This window comes from Mytilus californianus, unplaced genomic scaffold (genome assembly GCF_021869535.1).
Source record: "Mytilus californianus isolate M0D057914Y unplaced genomic scaffold, xbMytCali1.0.p SCAF_4, whole genome shotgun sequence".
Lineage (NCBI taxonomy): Eukaryota > Metazoa > Mollusca > Bivalvia > Mytilida > Mytilidae > Mytilus > Mytilus californianus.
In genome coordinates, this window is record NW_026262690.1 from 12,623,188 (window position 1) to 12,633,775 (window position 10,588).

Here is a 10,588-nt window from a genome sequence, read left to right on the forward strand (position 1 = left end):
CACTTAATTCCTTCACTGACCCCCATTACTCTTCAACCCTGTAGTAAAAAAATTTAGTACATTCAGCATTTATTTTTTATTTTTTTTCAACTCTAGTTTTTATCCATCTATCAAAAAATATTTATTACAAACATTATCTACCAATCAGAAGAGCACATGACTTCAGTTTTATACAGAAAGCTCTCCCCCAAATGGGCGGTCCCTGATGACGTATATTTATTTACTGAATTTACCCCTATAAGGGACTTTTTAGTAGCTTTTCCCTCTTTTTTTGTAATAATCATGTAATGTATCCAATTTTCAAGTTCCAGTTTCAATACAACATTCATAAATGCTGAACTTGTAAAGATAGAGGAAAATTTATACTACAGCCCATACTGCGGCCAATGTATATTTGGTATATAAAGTTGCATATTGACTGTTTGTAAAAGAATGGTGTAAAATACTATGCTTAATAAATATGAATTGTTTTCTGTGTTTGCTTTGACCAGTATTGCAAGTACATCTAGAAACTAAAGTCTTGATGTACTCTTAGTTAAATTTTGCCTTATATGGAAGTTTTTGATTAAATACCCTGAAAAGACCACAAAAACACTTTTCAAAGGCTTTTGTAAGCAGTTTCATACAAAAAAAACCAACAATTATGTTTCATTTTACTAAATTTGTGTTTTAATTACTTGTAAAGTTCACAAAATGTCATTGACAATCACTCTGCAGAAATTCCTGTTACCCCAACATCAGGATGGTTTCTTCGCCAAAACTAGACAGACAAAACTGAAGTAGAAAAAAGTGCCAAATATGAAAAAATAAGACTGGGTATAACCAAACTTTGCATTTGGAAGATTAAAGTAACAATTTAGAATATTTAAAAGCAATTATTTAACATAGTAATCCAATTACAAACATTTCAACACTAGTTTCATAGATGAAGGGCATGTAATCATAAAAAGTTATCTACAATTTTTTTTAAATAAAGAAACGCAATGCGTTATGTAAAAATAAATGAATATCTTCATGCGGTCAGATTATTCAAGTGTTAAAATACTTGAAAAGTGCTTATTTACAACTTGTTCTACAACTTAACTTGGTGAAACACAGCTAAAAAAAATACACTGTCAAAGGGAGGTAATTCTGATTTTCCATATGATTTTACACATAATGAGGAGAAATATGTGCAAAATGTGTTGTAAAATGGGGGGAATATTTATGCCTTTCATTGATATCATAACTCTCAAGTGTAATTTCTATTGTTTCTTTCAATCTGGACACAAAAACTGATTTTTACCATATACCCCATGCTTCCTCTCACAGTACACTCAGTGCATCTTGGATAGCCGAGTTAAACAAAGAAATTTGTGTAAAAAACAACTTCAAATGGTTCCAAAATGCTTCCATTACATTAATATACACAGGAAATAAGTTTTGTGATTATTGTGTGGCCTTGGACAAGTACAGTGACAGAATGCATATTTTCCTATAGGGGTAAATTCAGTAAAAAATCTCCCATTGACTGTAATGCTAATCTATGTCTTGAATTAAATTCATACCTGATTTACCTTTAGAAATTAGAAAATTTCATATATCATTCATGAAAGTACAAATGTAGCCCTATCATTTGCAACAATAAAAACATAGGGTCATGCGGCATTTTTGGGCATTCACATGGCCTTGTTTACAAACACTGTAGATTCGCACTTAATTCCTTCACTGACCCCCATTACTCTTCAACCCTGTAGTAAAAAAATTTAGTACATTCAGCATTTATTTTTTATTTTTTTTCAACTCTAGTTTTTATCCATCTATCAAAAAATATTTATTACAAACATTATCTACCAATCAGAAGAGCACATGACTTCAGTTTTATACAGAAAGCTCTCCCCCAAATGGGCGGTCCCTGATGACGTATATTTATTTACTGAATTTACCCCTATAAGGGACTTTTTAGTAGCTTTTCCCTCTTTTTTTGTAATAATCATGTAATGTATCCAATTTTCAAGTTCCAGTTTCAATACAACATTCATAAATGCTGAACTTGTAAAGATAGAGGAAAATTTATACTACAGCCCATACTGCGGCCAATGTATATTTGGTATATAAAGTTGCATATTGACTGTTTGTAAAAGAATGGTGTAAAATACTATGCTTAATAAATATGAATTGTTTTCTGTGTTTGCTTTGACCAGTATTGCAAGTACATCTAGAAACTAAAGTCTTGATGTACTCTTAGTTAAATTTTGCCTTATATGGAAGTTTTTGATTAAATACCCTGAAAAGACCACAAAAACACTTTTCAAAGGCTTTTGTAAGCAGTTTCATACAAAAAAAACCAACAATTATGTTTCATTTTACTAAATTTGTGTTTTAATTACTTGTAAAGTTCACAAAATGTCATTGACAATCACTCTGCAGAAATTCCTGTTACCCCAACATCAGGATGGTTTCTTCGCCAAAACTAGACAGACAAAACTGAAGTAGAAAAAAGTGCCAAATATGAAAAAATAAGACTGGGTATAACCAAACTTTGCATTTGGAAGATTAAAGTAACAATTTAGAATATTTAAAAGCAATTATTTAACATAGTAATCCAATTACAAACATTTCAACACTAGTTTCATAGATGAAGGGCATGTAATCATAAAAAGTTATCTACAATTTTTTTTAAATAAAGAAACGCAATGCGTTATGTAAAAATAAATGAATATCTTCATGCGGTCAGATTATTCAAGTGTTAAAATACTTGAAAAGTGCTTATTTACAACTTGTTCTACAACTTAACTTGGTGAAACACAGCTAAAAAAAATACACTGTCAAAGGGAGGTAATTCTGATTTTCCATATGATTTTACACATAATGAGGAGAAATATGTGCAAAATGTGTTGTAAAATGGGGGGAATATTTATGCCTTTCATTGATATCATAACTCTCAAGTGTAATTTCTATTGTTTCTTTCAATCTGGACACAAAAACTGATTTTTACCATATACCCCATGCTTCCTCTCACAGTACACTCAGTGCATCTTGGATAGCCGAGTTAAACAAAGAAATTTGTGTAAAAAACAACTTCAAATGGTTCCAAAATGCTTCCATTACATTAATATACACAGGAAATAAGTTTTGTGATTATTGTGTGGCCTTGGACAAGTACAGTGACAGAATGCATATTTTCCTATAGGGGTAAATTCAGTAAAAAATCTCCCATTGACTGTAATGCTAATCTATGTCTTGAATTAAATTCATACCTGATTTACCTTTAGAAATTAGAAAATTTCATATATCATTCATGAAAGTACAAATGTAGCCCTATCATTTGCAACAATAAAAACATAGGGTCATGCGGCATTTTTGGGCATTCACATGGCCTTGTTTACAAACACTGTAGATTCGCACTTAATTCCTTCACTGACCCCCATTACTCTTCAACCCTGTAGTAAAAAAATTTAGTACATTCAGCATTTATTTTTTATTTTTTTTCAACTCTAGTTTTTATCCATCTATCAAAAAATATTTATTACAAACATTATCTACCAATCAGAAGAGCACATGACTTCAGTTTTATACAGAAAGCTCTCCCCCAAATGGGCGGTCCCTGATGACGTATATTTATTTACTGAATTTACCCCTATAAGGGACTTTTTAGTAGCTTTTCCCTCTTTTTTTGTAATAATCATGTAATGTATCCAATTTTCAAGTTCCAGTTTCAATACAACATTCATAAATGCTGAACTTGTAAAGATAGAGGAAAATTTATACTACAGCCCATACTGCGGCCAATGTATATTTGGTATATAAAGTTGCATATTGACTGTTTGTAAAAGAATGGTGTAAAATACTATGCTTAATAAATATGAATTGTTTTCTGTGTTTGCTTTGACCAGTATTGCAAGTACATCTAGAAACTAAAGTCTTGATGTACTCTTAGTTAAATTTTGCCTTATATGGAAGTTTTTGATTAAATACCCTGAAAAGACCACAAAAACACTTTTCAAAGGCTTTTGTAAGCAGTTTCATACAAAAAAAACCAACAATTATGTTTCATTTTACTAAATTTGTGTTTTAATTACTTGTAAAGTTCACAAAATGTCATTGACAATCACTCTGCAGAAATTCCTGTTACCCCAACATCAGGATGGTTTCTTCGCCAAAACTAGACAGACAAAACTGAAGTAGAAAAAAGTGCCAAATATGAAAAAATAAGACTGGGTATAACCAAACTTTGCATTTGGAAGATTAAAGTAACAATTTAGAATATTTAAAAGCAATTATTTAACATAGTAATCCAATTACAAACATTTCAACACTAGTTTCATAGATGAAGGGCATGTAATCATAAAAAGTTATCTACAATTTTTTTTAAATAAAGAAACGCAATGCGTTATGTAAAAATAAATGAATATCTTCATGCGGTCAGATTATTCAAGTGTTAAAATACTTGAAAAGTGCTTATTTACAACTTGTTCTACAACTTAACTTGGTGAAACACAGCTAAAAAAAATACACTGTCAAAGGGAGGTAATTCTGATTTTCCATATGATTTTACACATAATGAGGAGAAATATGTGCAAAATGTGTTGTAAAATGGGGGGAATATTTATGCCTTTCATTGATATCATAACTCTCAAGTGTAATTTCTATTGTTTCTTTCAATCTGGACACAAAAACTGATTTTTACCATATACCCCATGCTTCCTCTCACAGTACACTCAGTGCATCTTGGATAGCCGAGTTAAACAAAGAAATTTGTGTAAAAAACAACTTCAAATGGTTCCAAAATGCTTCCATTACATTAATATACACAGGAAATAAGTTTTGTGATTATTGTGTGGCCTTGGACAAGTACAGTGACAGAATGCATATTTTCCTATAGGGGTAAATTCAGTAAAAAATCTCCCATTGACTGTAATGCTAATCTATGTCTTGAATTAAATTCATACCTGATTTACCTTTAGAAATTAGAAAATTTCATATATCATTCATGAAAGTACAAATGTAGACCTATCATTTGCAACAATAAAAACATAGGGTCATGCGGCATTTTTGGGCATTCACATGGCCTTGTTTACAAACACTGTAGATTCGCACTTAATTCCTTCACTGACCCCCATTACTCTTCAACCCTGTAGTAAAAAAAATTAGTACATTCAGCATTTATTTTTTATTTTTTTTCAACTCTAGTTTTTATCCATCTATCAAAAAATATTTATTACAAACATTATCTACCAATCAGAAGAGCACATGACTTCAGTTTTATACAGAAAGCTCTCCCCCAAATGGGCGGTCCCTGATGACGTATATTTATTTACTGAATTTACCCCTATAAGGGACTTTTTAGTAGCTTTTCCCTCTTTTTTTGTAATAATCATGTAATGTATCCAATTTTCAAGTTCCAGTTTCAATACAACATTCATAAATGCTGAACTTGTAAAGATAGAGGAAAATTTATACTACAGCCCATACTGCGGCCAATGTATATTTGGTATATAAAGTTGCATATTGACTGTTTGTAAAAGAATGGTGTAAAATACTATGCTTAATAAATATGAATTGTTTTCTGTGTTTGCTTTGACCAGTATTGCAAGTACATCTAGAAACTAAAGTCTTGATGTACTCTTAGTTAAATTTTGCCTTATATGGAAGTTTTTGATTAAATACCCTGAAAAGACCACAAAAACACTTTTCAAAGGCTTTTGTAAGCAGTTTCATACAAAAAAAACCAACAATTATGTTTCATTTTACTAAATTTGTGTTTTAATTACTTGTAAAGTTCACAAAATGTCATTGACAATCACTCTGCAGAAATTCCTGTTACCCCAACATCAGGATGGTTTCTTCGCCAAAACTAGACAGACAAAACTGAAGTAGAAAAAAGTGCCAAATATGAAAAAATAAGACTGGGTATAACCAAACTTTGCATTTGGAAGATTAAAGTAACAATTTAGAATATTTAAAAGCAATTATTTAACATAGTAATCCAATTACAAACATTTCAACACTAGTTTCATAGATGAAGGGCATGTAATCATAAAAAGTTATCTACAATTTTTTTTAAATAAAGAAACGCAATGCGTTATGTAAAAATAAATGAATATCTTCATGCGGTCAGATTATTCAAGTGTTAAAATACTTGAAAAGTGCTTATTTACAACTTGTTCTACAACTTAACTTGGTGAAACACAGCTAAAAAAAATACACTGTCAAAGGGAGGTAATTCTGATTTTCCATATGATTTTACACATAATGAGGAGAAATATGTGCAAAATGTGTTGTAAAATGGGGGGAATATTTATGCCTTTCATTGATATCATAACTCTCAAGTGTAATTTCTATTGTTTCTTTCAATCTGGACACAAAAACTGATTTTTACCATATACCCCATGCTTCCTCTCACAGTACACTCAGTGCATCTTGGATAGCCGAGTTAAACAAAGAAATTTGTGTAAAAAACAACTTCAAATGGTTCCAAAATGCTTCCATTACATTAATATACACAGGAAATAAGTTTTGTGATTATTGTGTGGCCTTGGACAAGTACAGTGACAGAATGCATATTTTCCTATAGGGGTAAATTCAGTAAAAAATCTCCCATTGACTGTAATGCTAATCTATGTCTTGAATTAAATTCATACCTGATTTACCTTTAGAAATTAGAAAATTTCATATATCATTCATGAAAGTACAAATGTAGCCCTATCATTTGCAACAATAAAAACATAGGGTCATGCGGCATTTTTGGGCATTCACATGGCCTTGTTTACAAACACTGTAGATTCGCACTTAATTCCTTCACTGACCCCCATTACTCTTCAACCCTGTAGTAAAAAAAATTAGTACATTCAGCATTTATTTTTTATTTTTTTTCAACTCTAGTTTTTATCCATCTATCAAAAAATATTTATTACAAACATTATCTACCAATCAGAAGAGCACATGACTTCAGTTTTATACAGAAAGCTCTCCCCCAAATGGGCGGTCCCTGATGACGTATATTTATTTACTGAATTTACCCCTATAAGGGACTTTTTAGTAGCTTTTCCCTCTTTTTTTGTAATAATCATGTAATGTATCCAATTTTCAAGTTCCAGTTTCAATACAACATTCATAAATGCTGAACTTGTAAAGATAGAGGAAAATTTATACTACAGCCCATACTGCGGCCAATGTATATTTGGTATATAAAGTTGCATATTGACTGTTTGTAAAAGAATGGTGTAAAATACTATGCTTAATAAATATGAATTGTTTTCTGTGTTTGCTTTGACCAGTATTGCAAGTACATCTAGAAACTAAAGTCTTGATGTACTCTTAGTTAAATTTTGCCTTATATGGAAGTTTTTGATTAAATACCCTGAAAAGACCACAAAAACACTTTTCAAAGGCTTTTGTAAGCAGTTTCATACAAAAAAAACCAACAATTATGTTTCATTTTACTAAATTTGTGTTTTAATTACTTGTAAAGTTCACAAAATGTCATTGACAATCACTCTGCAGAAATTCCTGTTACCCCAACATCAGGATGGTTTCTTCGCCAAAACTAGACAGACAAAACTGAAGTAGAAAAAAGTGCCAAATATGAAAAAATAAGACTGGGTATAACCAAACTTTGCATTTGGAAGATTAAAGTAACAATTTAGAATATTTAAAAGCAATTATTTAACATAGTAATCCAATTACAAACATTTCAACACTAGTTTCATAGATGAAGGGCATGTAATCATAAAAAGTTATCTACAATTTTTTTTAAATAAAGAAACGCAATGCGTTATGTAAAAATAAATGAATATCTTCATGCGGTCAGATTATTCAAGTGTTAAAATACTTGAAAAGTGCTTATTTACAACTTGTTCTACAACTTAACTTGGTGAAACACAGCTAAAAAAAATACACTGTCAAAGGGAGGTAATTCTGATTTTCCATATGATTTTACACATAATGAGGAGAAATATGTGCAAAATGTGTTGTAAAATGGGGGGAATATTTATGCCTTTCATTGATATCATAACTCTCAAGTGTAATTTCTATTGTTTCTTTCAATCTGGACACAAAAACTGATTTTTACCATATACCCCATGCTTCCTCTCACAGTACACTCAGTGCATCTTGGATAGCCGAGTTAAACAAAGAAATTTGTGTAAAAAACAACTTCAAATGGTTCCAAAATGCTTCCATTACATTAATATACACAGGAAATAAGTTTTGTGATTATTGTGTGGCCTTGGACAAGTACAGTGACAGAATGCATATTTTCCTATAGGGGTAAATTCAGTAAAAAATCTCCCATTGACTGTAATGCTAATCTATGTCTTGAATTAAATTCATACCTGATTTACCTTTAGAAATTAGAAAATTTCATATATCATTCATGAAAGTACAAATGTAGCCCTATCATTTGCAACAATAAAAACATAGGGTCATGCGGCATTTTTGGGCATTCACATGGCCTTGTTTACAAACACTGTAGATTCGCACTTAATTCCTTCACTGACCCCCATTACTCTTCAACCCTGTAGTAAAAAAAATTAGTACATTCAGCATTTATTTTTTATTTTTTTTCAACTCTAGTTTTTATCCATCTATCAAAAAATATTTATTACAAACATTATCTACCAATCAGAAGAGCACATGACTTCAGTTTTATACAGAAAGCTCTCCCCCAAATGGGCGGTCCCTGATGACGTATATTTATTTACTGAATTTACCCCTATAAGGGACTTTTTAGTAGCTTTTCCCTCTTTTTTTGTAATAATCATGTAATGTATCCAATTTTCAAGTTCCAGTTTCAATACAACATTCATAAATGCTGAACTTGTAAAGATAGAGGAAAATTTATACTACAGCCCATACTGCGGCCAATGTATATTTGGTATATAAAGTTGCATATTGACTGTTTGTAAAAGAATGGTGTAAAATACTATGCTTAATAAATATGAATTGTTTTCTGTGTTTGCTTTGACCAGTATTGCAAGTACATCTAGAAACTAAAGTCTTGATGTACTCTTAGTTAAATTTTGCCTTATATGGAAGTTTTTGATTAAATACCCTGAAAAGACCACAAAAACACTTTTCAAAGGCTTTTGTAAGCAGTTTCATACAAAAAAAACCAACAATTATGTTTCATTTTACTAAATTTGTGTTTTAATTACTTGTAAAGTTCACAAAATGTCATTGACAATCACTCTGCAGAAATTCCTGTTACCCCAACATCAGGATGGTTTCTTCGCCAAAACTAGACAGACAAAACTGAAGTAGAAAAAAGTGCCAAATATGAAAAAATAAGACTGGGTATAACCAAACTTTGCATTTGGAAGATTAAAGTAACAATTTAGAATATTTAAAAGCAATTATTTAACATAGTAATCCAATTACAAACATTTCAACACTAGTTTCATAGATGAAGGGCATGTAATCATAAAAAGTTATCTACAATTTTTTTTAAATAAAGAAACGCAATGCGTTATGTAAAAATAAATGAATATCTTCATGCGGTCAGATTATTCAAGTGTTAAAATACTTGAAAAGTGCTTATTTACAACTTGTTCTACAACTTAACTTGGTGAAACACAGCTAAAAAAAATACACTGTCAAAGGGAGGTAATTCTGATTTTCCATATGATTTTACACATAATGAGGAGAAATATGTGCAAAATGTGTTGTAAAATGGGGGGAATATTTATGCCTTTCATTGATATCATAACTCTCAAGTGTAATTTCTATTGTTTCTTTCAATCTGGACACAAAAACTGATTTTTACCATATACCCCATGCTTCCTCTCACAGTACACTCAGTGCATCTTGGATAGCCGAGTTAAACAAAGAAATTTGTGTAAAAAACAACTTCAAATGGTTCCAAAATGCTTCCATTACATTAATATACACAGGAAATAAGTTTTGTGATTATTGTGTGGCCTTGGACAAGTACAGTGACAGAATGCATATTTTCCTATAGGGGTAAATTCAGTAAAAAATCTCCCATTGACTGTAATGCTAATCTATGTCTTGAATTAAATTCATACCTGATTTACCTTTAGAAATTAGAAAATTTCATATATCATTCATGAAAGTACAAATGTAGCCCTATCATTTGCAACAATAAAAACATAGGGTCATGCGGCATTTTTGGGCATTCACATGGCCTTGTTTACAAACACTGTAGATTCGCACTTAATTCCTTCACTGACCCCCATTACTCTTCAACCCTGTAGTAAAAAAAATTAGTACATTCAGCATTTATTTTTTATTTTTTTTCAACTCTAGTTTTTATCCATCTATCAAAAAATATTTATTACAAACATTATCTACCAATCAGAAGAGCACATGACTTCAGTTTTATACAGAAAGCTCTCCCCCAAATGGGCGGTCCCTGATGACGTATATTTATTTACTGAATTTACCCCTATAAGGGACTTTTTAGTAGCTTTTCCCTCTTTTTTTGTAATAATCATGTAATGTATCCAATTTTCAAGTTCCAGTTTCAATACAACATTCATAAATGCTGAACTTGTAAAGATAGAGGAAAATTTATACTACAGCCCATACTGCGGCCAATGTATATTTGGTATATAAAGTTGCATATTGACTGTTTGTAAAAGAATGG